General features: G+C 41.2%; 1 protein-coding gene across 5 annotated transcripts in view; it reads left to right on the forward strand.

The window, feature by feature from the left end:
• Positions 1-2190: 2190 nt before the first annotated feature.
• COL8A1 (collagen type VIII alpha 1 chain) overlaps positions 2191-12883 on the forward strand; it is a 95343-nt gene continuing 84650 nt past the window's right edge. For all 5 annotated transcript variants that reach the window (XM_081198978.1, XM_081198979.1, XM_081198980.1 and 2 more), the window contains exon 1: positions 2191-2441. The gene's annotated coding sequence lies outside the window, so the exon portion shown is untranslated. The remainder of the gene's footprint in view (positions 2442-12883) is intronic.

A 12883-nucleotide genomic window follows, 5' to 3' on the forward strand; every position in this document is an offset into this window, starting at 1 on the left:
CCATTTTTAAAGACCTGTGCTTTTGACATGGTCAATGTGAACTTAGCACAGCTCATTGCACGTTACCTATAACCTCTTTGGTGAGCACCATTTTATAACTCCATCCTTTATTTAATTACTATTTTATTTGGCCTAAAATACTAGTACTAATAATAATTCAATTCATATGCCACACTTTATCAAAAGATCCTAGGGCAATGCACTATATTAAATAATATTTTCTGGTGATAATGGATGAGCCATAACTCCATGATTCCCAGCTTTCTTTCTTTTCTTCTTCTAAAAAAGAGTACAGTGGTGCCTCGCAAGACGAAAATAATCTGTTCCGCGAGTCTCTTCGTCTAGCGGTTTTTTCGTCTTGCGAAGCAACCCTATTAGCGGCTTAGTGGCTTAGCGCTATTAGCGGTTTAGCGGTTTAGCGGTTTAGCGGCTATTAAAGGCTTAGCGGCTAAAAGGCTATTAGCGGCTTAGCGGCTTAGAAAGGGGGGGAGTGAAAAAAATCGCAAGACTTGCAAGACGTTTTCGTCTTGCGAAGCAAGCCCATAGGGAAATTCGTCTTGCGAAGTGCATCGAAAAACGGAAAACCCTTTCGTCTAGCGGGTTTTTCGTCTTGCGAGGCATTCGTCTTGCGGGGCACCACTGTATGTTCTTGCCATTGGTAGAACCTGAGGAATGAGGCAAAATTTAAAGACACATTTTTGTATGTGAGAAATTGGCCTGCTCCCCCTTTCAGTGTTTTACTTCACTCCCTGAAAGAAAACAAACCCCAAAATTCCTGTGGACATCCATAATAGGTGGTTTCTCTGCAATTTCAGAGAGAGAAAGCAAAGAGGAATCATTTGAGCGGCATTCTGGGAATCTGCCCAGAGAGATCCACAACGTTTTATTCTAGCACCAGCACCCTAGAACTATGAATATAATGCAAATTATACAAATCTGTTCCATACATAATAAAACATGCAGCTTAAACTGATAGCTTTGTAACATAAATATATAGTCACAATTGCCAGTCACACCACTGCATACTCAGTCCACACCACTGCATATGGATGCTCGACCCCTAAGTGAAATGTTATTACATGCAATTATCTAAATCAGCAGAAAATACTAGAACTGCAAAAGACCATCATTTGCCTCTTCAGCGTCTGTGTATTCAAACTTTCCATGTCACTGTTACGTGGGAAGGATTAAATGCTGAGATCAATAGTGTCAGCCCATCACAGAAGAAAAAATTCTAAACACCTTTTGCATCATGTCATCAGTGGAGAAGCTGGAATACAAAGAGAAACAAATAAAAAAGCAAAAAGCTTTGTTCTCAGCATCCACTTCTTAACTTCGTGAATTCATAAGGTAAATCAGTTGTTCTTCCAAAATGCAGTTCTTCAACATTGACTCTTTCAAATATAAATCTGCCTGAAAGTCTTTGGGAGGTCTTTGATAAATGGAAGATGGAATGTTGCCTCAGACCACTTGCTCATAAATATCTCTCTTGACAACTGAAGAAATCATTGATGTCTTCTATCCTACAGTCAATAAATAAAATGAAAGGAAGAGGAATTACTTCTGAAATGGTGCTGTGTGGAATTAAAAAAAAGTTATCTGCAGGATTTTTATTTTTTTTAGGAATCAGGTTATTTAATTATAAAGAGAATTTTTTTAAAGTCTGTTTTTTTTATAATGACAAATGCAAGAAAAAATAATTCAGAGGTGGGAAATTACTTTGGTTTATACCAGAGGTCAGGGCCAGTTCTGTAGGGCAACAAGGTTAGACATTTGCCAGAACTCCAATACCGGTAAAGGACCCACCGCCTTAAAGAGTGCTACCATTTCTGCTTTGCAGCGTATTCAAGAAACTCAGAATCAGCCTAGGAGAATTCTCCAGCCTGCCTTGGGACCTTAGGGTGAAAGGTATTTAATAATAATAATAATAATAATAATAATAATAATAATAATAATACACCATCCTACAACCTATTGGGCAATAAAAACCAAGGTCAGATCCACATAATATAGTTAAAATACATGACCCCCACCCCCTAAGAATCCTGAGAACTGTAATTCCCTCCACAGAACTATAATTTCCAGCACCCATAACAAACTATAGTTCCCAGGATCCTTAGTGGGGACAACACCATGTGCTTTAAATAGGCATTGGGTGTGCTTTAAATGCATGATGTAGATCTGCTTTAAATCAGGATGTTATTCTCCCTCCCCCAGGTGCCAGACACCCTCTTCATCCCTTCAAGCAAAGTATTTATACTGCTACTCGCCTCTGGCTACTGCCTGACTCTGCTCTCTGCCCACCTACTTTGAACAGCAGCTCCTCCCACCTGGACATAAAAGCTAACTGCATGCTACCGGCAGTTGATCAGAGCACTCTTTCAGCCTTCCCAGCGTGGTGAGCCAGTGATCTCCCCTCTTTGGGACCTTGCAAACTCAAGGTAAGAATGCTCCTATCTCAATTGCTTCAGCTGCATCCAGATGTTGTTGTGTGACATGTGCCAGCGTTGCTGATAATCCTCTTGGGGGTGGGGATGCTTTGTCGGTATTTTGCAACTGACAAGTAGCAAACTGTTTTAAGAATGAAAGAAAATGGCTTAAATTACTAGGAAATGTATAACATCTGTGGCTGTGTTTTTCCTTTCTGTATTTTATATGTATCTATAAAGCAGCATGCCTGGAAATGTTATTTAACATTTTAAAATTCTGTTGTTGTGTTAAACTATGTTTCTGTCATTAAGTTATCAACAAAAATGTGCGCTTTCAAGAAGTGCAAAGATTTTCCTTAATACCAGGAAAAGGGCCTGTTTTCATATTTGGGAAAGCTTCCTCCTAACTTTTGGAAAGAGCATCTTTTCGCACATTTTATTGCTCTGCAAATAACGCATGTTTGGATTGCTGCCTTCGTGGAGGAACACCGGTCAGGTGGGTGTTTGACAACGGAGCGAAGTTGTCAAGCCAGGAACCTTGAGAATATGCCTCGAGATCAAAGTCCCAATTCCTGAAAATATAGGACAAGCTGTGCTGCACCTTCTTAACGGATAAATTGCGTTAGATATCTCTGCCTGTGTAGCAGCATAAAGCAATAGATCTTCCACATGTTTCTTAGGCAGGAGCCAACAGTGAGCCAGTTATGTTTACATATGCTAGCCTCAATAGAAAGAGTGCTGGCACTGAATTAGAGGCATTAAAAGCAGAGGCTTTGGAAAGCATTTCTTAAATGCACCCCTCTAATTGTCTGTCCACAGAAATGCATTTCAATTTCTAGGGGCAATTCTCACACTGCAAGTGAGCCAAGGCATTAGCCACATAAGTCCCCTTTCTAATGGAATTCCATCATATAAACCCTAATCCAGGAATGCCTGCATAGAAACACAAGTGATCAGGAATTAGTATTGTGTAAGTAGGGGCAGTTAACTGTATCCAGAAAAACAGGGACTGCATAGCTTTATATATAACATTTTTGTACTCTTTAAGGCGGATCCATGCCATTTCATTCCTTTTCTGAACCCTGCTTTGCTATTGCTGAATATTATTTCACACAGTTTCTCTCTAAATGCAGCCACACAGTTGGTGGGATGCCACAAATCCTGTATTAATTTAGTTTGGGAGGTGTGGTTTGATACAGTAAGCATTGCAATTCTTTTTATAGAGTAAGCAACTGAAATTTTATCTCATAGTAGCAGGAAAAAGTCCAACCGAAAGTTACGTAAGTGTCTGATGTCCTCTGAAATTGCTATTAAAGTACAGAACATTTTGCTAAGCTTTAGAGATGGAGGGGGGGGGGCGAATCTGTACTTTTTGAAAAACAAATTGTGCACACAATTTTTTGGGACAAGAATAGCTCAATACATTCCTAAATTATTTCCTTATTCTTAAACTGTTGTTTGAGCACACTCTTTATTATTATTATTTACATAGATATTGATAATCAAGTTTTAGTCTTTAGCAAAAATAATAAAACGAAACAAGCCACATACAACTGAGGGGGGAAAACTTGCAAGGCTATAATTTAAGGAATGCGCTATCTGAAGAATTCAGGTTAAAATAAGATCCTACTGTGAAATTCCATTTATCATGCAAGTTTTTCTTAACCAAATATGTCTGAAAATGTACTTCAAGTAGTATTCCCAGAAGGAAACACTTGACAAAATGTGTTTAACACAGAATAGCTGCATGTGTTGAAAGTGAGACACTGCTGTAAATCGAGCTGGTTTGTTTGCTTTTGTAGTGTGTAGTGGCAGATTTTTGATTAGCAAAGAGGAATATTCCTAATACAAACTAAACTCTCCTACAGGTGCCTTTCCCGCCTTGAAAAATAGGTCAGGAGTTCAGAGAAGTGTCACTTTTCAGCATTGGACTGACCAGAGGAAATTAAGCAGTGCCTAGCTTCAGAAATGATTATCTATCTCCAAATGTGTTTTTGGGGAGGGAGGAGGAAAGCTTGTTAGAACCATATATTTTATGGCAGTATTGGCACTGAAATCCATCTATAGAGTGAGGTCAGTGCAGGAAAGGCTGTTGAGTTAGATCAAGAAAAGAGCACAGAAGTCCAACACAAATGTACCACATTGTAAAAGGGTGGTATTCTCAGCAGTTTCCCAGCACTACAGTTGGACACAGGATGTTGGTGTGTACAGGACTGCTGTAGCCACATCCACACCACATATTTAAAGCACTTTCATTCCACTACGTGTCAAGGCTTCTCCCAAAGAATCATGGGAATTGTAGTTTGCCGGGGTCTCTGAACAACTTTCAGCTCTCTTAACACACTACAGTTCCCAGGATTCTTTGGGGGGGGGAGCCATGACTCTTAAACTGGAATAAGAGTGCTTTGACTGTATGTTACAAATATGACTTGCGATTTCCTGGAATATACTTACTCCATTGTTCAACGCCTCACTGCGGAAAGAGGGTTGGGTCCAGACTTATTCATATGTAGAGTTGACCTATGGATATCAATGGGACTTGTTAGTCATGGCTTATATAAGTCCCACCATAGGAGCCATCTCTTAGGGGCCGAGGTCCCTTCGCCCCCAATAAAATATTTGAGGGGGCTGGGTCCAAAGTTGATGGGCATTGCCATTAACACGGTGTGTGTGTGTGTGTGTGTGTGTGTGTGTGTGTGTGTGTGCCATGTCATGTGATCGATTCTGCAAGGTGAGGCTTTATTCAAGTTGACACCCCTAAGCCCCACTTATTTCAATGGGTCTAACTTGGAGTATAATTGGTCTAGAACCAGCCTAGAATTTGAATGCCTCTTGCATAAGAGAACATAAGCAGAGCCAGCTGGATGAGGTCAATGGCCCATCTTGCCCAGCATCTTCTTTCCACAGTGGCCAAACTGGAGCATAGGAGCACTCTCCTCTCCTGTGGTTTCCAGCAACTTGTATTCAGAAGCATCACTGCCTCTGATTGTGGAGGCAGAGCATAGCCATCACGGCTAATAGCCAGTGAGATAGCCTTATCCTCCATGAATTTCTCCAGTCTTCTTGTAAAACCATCCAAGTTGGATGAACATTCTCTATGACAGAATAGTATTTTGACCTGTTTTACAGTTTGCTCCATATTTTCTGTTCAGAAGATTTTCCTTCCCTCACGCTCTCCAAATGTCCTAGCTGTAGTGTTCTGGCTCTCTTAAGAATTCATTGGAGTTCAAAGAAAAGTCAGCAGTTTATTTCATTGTGATACATAGTCATTTTTAACATTTGCTTCCCCTATGTTTAAGGCTGTTAGTTATTATATTTGGGGGATGATTGTAATTTCCACATAAATTCCAAAATTACAGCTTTCTGACTTGCTTTGAGCCCTCTCGAATTCTAACTGTTGGGTTTCAAATAAGGCAAAGTGAACTGCTGCTTTCCTGATGGATATTCTCCTGCCAGAATGTTATCCACAGTCCATAGTTCTTTTCAGATGGATATATTAATTCGTTTCTCTCTGTGGTTTTCTCAGTCTTTTGTTGAAGGCCTGTTCTTAAATCTGTTGAATGAAGGCGGGGGGAACCCTGCTTTGTTGGAAAAACACTTTGGTTTAATTTGAGCATTCTTTACAGTAAAGGCTCCCTGCTCCATGATATTCACCCAGTTGTAATACTAAACTATGGTTTAGCACAGCGGTTGCTAACCTTTTTGGACCAATGGGCACATTTTCAATTTTGAGAGCGTGTTGAGGCACAAAATAGTTCCAGGGGAGAGGGGATAACAAAAAATGGCTGTCATGGGGAACATGTAACCACACAAAGTTAGACAGGCCACCCTGAACAACCTTCCATGGGAATCTTCCACTGGTCCCGATTGTGGAGATCACACAATGTTGATTTTGCACATGCACACTCACTGATGCTGTTGATGTCTAATAGCATCAGGGAGCATTCCTCAGTACCACAAAAAATATACAAGGTGGAGAGGCAGGGATACTTCCAGTGTCTGGTGATCCTGGGGTGGGTGGTGTGATAGGCTCAAACAGCTGTGGAGAGGGAGGCAGGGCTTGTGGCTCACATTGTGAAGACAGGTAAGGTGAGAGTGCAGATTGAAGGAATCCTCCCCACTTGGACCCTCCCCAGCATCCTCATCCTCAGGCTGTTCCAACTGTGGCAGAGACTTCCCCATCCCACCGGAGCCCTCCCCTGGGTACTCAGGAAACCATCCATCTGCCTTGTTCTGACTTGGCCAGCCTGTGAGAGGAATGTGAGGTCTGGAAAGTTCCAGGCAATGCTTAATGCCTACAATGAGAGATACTTAGATTCAAACCTACCTGAAACTCCTAGCCCTCTGTCTCAAAAGTCAATTCCTCTAAATCCACAGTGGTCTACTGTTGTGTGCCGATGGTCTCTCAAAATCCTCCACCCTATATGTGGGTGGCGAAACTGGAGGGACAATTTTGCCAAGTGAGGAGAAACTCTCCAGCAGGTTGCTAGGAGTGGGGCTCACCTTTAGCAGTGGTACTAACACAGCTTCTGTTTATTTTTTATAGGATGTGGGTGTGTGAGATTGCTGTTGCTGCTCACTGGCAACACAGGCAATTGTCATGGCAGCATGGCCATCGTTTTGCGTCTTCCAGGGCAGTGGGGTGGGGGAGAATGGTGACCATGAAAAATGAACTAAAATGGTGGAGAATGTTTAGAGATAATTATGCAATGTAGTCTTCATTTTTTAGGGGAGTGAGAAAAAGTGGGGGGCAAGATAATTTCCCAGAAAAATATATTGGCTTCAGTTCAGATGAGCAATGTCAGGAATTCAATAAATTGTGAGTGGATAGCAGAAATGTGCCTACTGCCCTTGCATTCTCACATGCATGCATGCCAGCCATGCCCTATGACAGTGTTCAACATTTGTGAGACAGTAACCCGACAAACCTGTAAAGTTCCTCCACTCCCAGTCTGCTGGAAGAACTTGGGCATGCAAGCTGTATGTGTGGGGCTGCTTGTTCCCCAGTGCAGAATTCCTGGCCACTAGGGGTCTGAGTGTCATGGCCAGTGAGTGCTTTTCTGGTACCTTATCACACACTCATTGGATGTTGGCATGTATGTGGAAGTGGGGGTTCATTTAAGCACCCCTTATGTAGAACCTAGCTTTAGTTGTTCAGTGATAAGAGAAAGGGTCTTGACACATACTCAAAAGAGCCTTCTTCTGTATTATTTGTGTAATTCAGGGCTTTCCCATTAGAAACAGATTTCTGGTCTCTGTCTAGTTGAGCCAATATTTGGTTTCAGGTGTTACCACCTGCAATGTGCTCTCCTGATATGTTGCCCACTTCCTGCCCTCAGATGTTATCCTAATAGGCTGAACCAATAGCATGACCAGGCATCCTGTAAGACTGTTTTCACAAATGTACGTTTTTGATGTGTGTCATTTGACTGGAACCACATATTGGCTAGAATGCATGTACAACATTCACATTGGCATTCTTCCACTATCCAGTCAGTCTCGTGTCCTCAGATGTTTGGCTGGGGATGATGGAAGATTTAGTCCAAACCATCTAGAGAACACCAAGTTGGTGAAGGCTGATCTAGTCCATATTAATTTGTACAAGTGACCTCTTCCAGACTAACAAGTTTCTTTGAGTTTTTGTTTTAATGCAGGGGTGAGGAACCTGCAGTCCTCCAGATGTTGTTGGACTCCAGCTCCCATCATCCCCGACCTTTGGCAAATGCTCGCTGAGGCTGATGGGAGTTGGAGTCCACGAAGAACTGGAGGGTCACAGGTTTCCCACCCCTTGTACCTTGTCACTTCTCACTTCTAGTGCATTGATCAGTTCTGTTTGTGGTTTATATCAAGGGGCAAAAGTGATAAAGTGTTTACCGGTGGTGATTTTTACCAGACAAACTAATAGCTTTAAATATGCAGGGAAACACACAAACTTGTTTTCCCACATTAAGACACTGTCTGCTTTGCAAGCCGTTTTGTTTACACGTGCCACATTTCATCAAGTTGAATTAGGAGTTACAGAAAACAGGAAGATGTAAGATTCTTTTTGCCGTTTTAATGATCTAATGAATTGGTCATGCTGCAGTGTTTTGACTTGACTTATTCTACACGCAGAATGGAATTGCAGTCCAGAGAGATCAAAAAACAAGTTGAGGGCTTCACATTTTATATGATAGCTGAGCGCAACAGAACTGAACCATCTGGAACTGCTAGTGTCACTCCTTTGTAAGTTGTGCTTTCATGGGACATGATCTGGCCAAAGACTTAGGTTGCAATTCTAAACTTCTTTATGAATAAACATGCATGGGCTTGTGTTACACACATGTTATTCTCAATGGGAAAGCTAAGCAATATTTAAAACCTTTATTCTACCTCCATGTTTAGCTTCATCCTTTTATTTTGCTTAAATTTGCTTTAGTCATGAGGGGTGCAAACTTGACTGCTATGGTCATGTACCAGCCCATGTACCATGCATAGATAAATGAAAATAACATTACATTATGGGGAAATGCTTTGCAGAAATGTGTATATTAGGCAAAAAGGCATCAAGAATTGTGCTTATTAGGAGAAAGTTGGACTTAAATGCTGATTAATTTTCACAAGCATTTTAAATTGCAAACTGATGTGGAAATGTGGTCTTGAACTTAAGAAACTGTGAGAAACCAAAACTGACAGATTAGCCCATCCCTATATACAACCCAGTGGTTTAACAGCATTCATTTTGGGATGGCTAGGATGTATTATCTCATTCTGCCATAGAAGCAGGCTGCATTTAAACCAATTCTTGCCTAAATCTAATGAGTGATCTTTACCATTTCTTTGGAGCAGGTTGCTACCTACAACAAATTGTTGTCCTTCTTTGTTACAGAAGCCAAGCAGTAAAAAGTCATGTAAGGATGAAAAATCCCTGAGACTGAGGCAGCCTAGTTGTGATTGTTATTTGCAGCTGGCCAGTTGGGATGAACCACCCCAAGGCCTACAGATTGACTGAGATTTCAACTCTCCACTTGAAGATTTTGATGATGTGCTGAGTGATCCCTCTAATGGTGTCTTGAAATAGTTATTAGCTGAGCATGTTCCAAAAATGCAGGCTTTAGGCCTCTCTTAAGCCAATGAGTGTTGAGTCAAAACATTTTGTTTCGGCAAGTCAAAACAAAATGTCTCCAAAATGTCCAAACAAAATAAAACATTTACACATTTTTTAAAAATGTCATGCTGGAATGTTTCATCTCAAATGTTTCTAAAATTTCGGTTTTAAAAGAACCCACCAAAACGCTTAAAAGATCAAATTTCTCCCAGTTGAAAAGAAATAAGAAGTTTGCAGTTGTTTTTGGAATGGAAAATATATTTCTTACCCAACCCTATGCAGCTGCTGTTTGCCAGCAGAATTTCATAGATGAGTTAGTGGTAATTTGCCCTTGCTAATTCTGTCAAAGGAAGATGAGTTCTGTAAAGGCATGCAAAATGACATAATTTTTCTGAAGTTTTGCGGAAGACAATTAGCAGTGATGAGTTTTTCCTTCTTCCATTCCATTCCATTTATTCCAGAAGTTCCTCAGGATAGCCTCTCTGTTATCCTCAACACCCTGTGGTAGGTTAGAGTGCAGTGACTGGCCAAGGTTCCTGTGACTGAGTGGGGATTTGAACCATAGAATATATATTTTTTGCAAACTGCCTTGGTGGTTTTGCCAAAGGCAGTATCAGAAGTATTTAAAAAGAAGCAAGACAGTTTCAGAGCTGCTCACAATTCAGATTCTAAAAACATATAGCAGAAAAACAGAACAGAGCAGCTTAAACCCCAGTTTGTATTATAGGCACTTTCTGTGACACCTCTTGAAATACGATGCTTATTTTCTGAGACTTTTCTTTATGGCAGGGTTGGGTTGGTTGTTGGGATGGAGTTGGCTTAAATTTGTAGCATGGACATAACCCATGGCACGCAAATACCTTTAGATCCATGCAAAAGTTATTCATTTCTGGTTCTGGTGAGGGGGCGAAATACTGAATGCATCCAGCCCTCTTGTTCTGAGAATTCACTGGTGTTCTGTTTTCCACTGCTCTCTGCTGTCTGGCTGGGTGGCCAACAGCTTGCAGTGCTAAGGCTGCACACACTATTCCCAAGGCTGCGAGTACACAGTAAGTGGATGACTGCTATGTCTGTGCATGTGTCTTGGATCATTTGTTCCAAGGTCTTCTCCACAACTGCAGTAGGAAGGCACTTCAGTGACAAGAGAGTTCCTGGTAACCAAAACCACTCTGCAGACTAGGCCCTGCCAGTGCAGCAGTAGCCAAAGCAACCTTCTGTCAATAACTACTGAATATGGGCAACCTTCACACCAAACACTGAAAGTGCTACGATACTGCTGTAAACAGCCATGGCTTTCCTGCAATGAATTCTGGGGACTGTAGTTTGTTAAGGGTGCTGAGAGTTAGTAGGAGACCCCCCCTATTGCCCCTCACAGAGCTACGATTCTTGAGTGTTTTAACAACCAATCCCTCTCAGCACCCTTAACAAACTACAATCCCCAGAATTATTTGGGGGAAGCGATGATTGTTTAAAGAGGTACTATAGTGGTTTGAATATATGCTGCAAATATGGGTGTGGTTGCATTATGACTACTGTGTCTGTCAACATTCTTAGGAGTATATTTATATAGGGCTAGTTTTTGCATAATGCCTTGTCCCTTGGGTCTTGTATTCTGCTCTCTGAGTTGGTGGTTTTCATTATAGCAGAGGCAGATTATTCAATACAGGATTGCCTGCCGTCTCAAAATATACCTTTCTCCCAACAACAACAAATCCAGTTGATATCAGTCAGTGCTGTATTTCAGAACCTACATTCAGAACCCATGTCTGTTACTTAAAATAATTTCTTTGCAAACTGCTGAACTGAGGCCTGTTGTATGTACTGTGTTCCAGTGTTTCAGATAGCAACTTCTTATTCTTCAGCTAAAGTTGTCAATATTAATGGCAGGTTGTTGTTGTTAAAATAAATAAATAAATAAAACTGTCCTTCATCACAAGATATCAGGACGGTTACATATTTGAGGCAATAGTTACTTCAAATTCAAATTACCGTAGTTACATCAAGTTCATGTTCTTTCAGAATTCTGGCATGAATTCCATTATTTCATTCATTCAGCTTCTCTGCTGAATCTCTGTGGTGTCACCTTCCTTTTTCCTGGTGGTCTAATGGCATACTGATCCCCATGGCCTGTTGATTATTTGGCAAGTTTTCCATTAAAAAATAAATAAATCTTAAAATTAGCAAATTCCCTGTTTGTCTTTGTTAAGTTGTGGGCGAACATATCAGACGAAACAGTGATTCTTCCAAGCAGCTCTTTATTTGTAAGCTGGAACAGAACTGAACAGCAAACATCTCAGCCGGCCTGCTTTTATAGGCAGCCGGCTGTCAACATTGTAGCAGCAACAACCCAGGGTTTCCCGCCTAAAATAACTGACGTGGACCTGAATGAAAACTATATACACGATACTCCTGGTGGCCAGGGTGAGAACTTCAATACATAACAGTCTTATTGAATATCTTTTGATTTAGTAAGTTTAAATATCTTGGGCTTTATCTTACCAGACATATTTTTAATGTGCATTCATTATGATTTGTGCTCATGGCCGTAGCAGGACAGTTTATACGCGATCCCACTTTCCATGCTGTTTGTGCCTACAAATGTTTTGGAGGAGACATACTGATTTGTTTCCAAATAGTGCATGTTCCCTAAGTTCCTGCTGCAATCCTGTAACTTTCTATACGTTCAAGTACAGTGGTACCTCGGGTTAAGTACTTAATTCGTCCGTACTTAACCTGAAACTGTTCTTAACCTGAAGCACCACTTTAGCTAATGGGGCCTCCTGCTGCTGCTGCGCTGCCGGAGCACAATTTCTGTTCTCATCCTGAAGCAAAGTTCTTAACCTGAAGCACTATTTCTGGGTTAGTGGAGTCTGTAACCTGAAGCGTATGTAACCTGAAGTGTATGTAACCCGAGGTACCACTGTACTGTACTACAGAAGCCGGGCGGGGTAGGGGTGGGATATCTGTTTTCACTGCCACACTCCACTCCAACTATTGTTCTTTGGTTCTCATCACCTTAGTTTTTATGCCTCCACTCCAGTTCTATGCAGAGTTGTGATCCATCATACAGGCAGAAAAATAGAATTTGGCTGCTTGCCTCAGGCAGCTGCAGAATGAGCAAGAGATATTCAGTAGAGCTGAGCTGAAATTTCTCAGAAGACATTTTTTCTGAGATGTCTCTTTTTCTTATGCCACTCGCCAAGGAGAAAAGGCCATTGCTGACTTTTTCTAAATATTCCTCACCATATTTTTTAATTGGCTGTCATTACCTTCCCACTCATCTGGAAACACACACACAATATAACCTGGGATGATGCTAGATCAAGGGCCCTGTGAAAGATGTAAAAATGGTGACTAGGTCGTAGAA

The sequence above is a fragment of the Podarcis bocagei genome (genome assembly GCF_964188305.1).
Source record: "Podarcis bocagei genome assembly, chromosome: 6".
NCBI classification, from domain to species: Eukaryota; Metazoa; Chordata; class Lepidosauria; order Squamata; family Lacertidae; genus Podarcis; species Podarcis bocagei.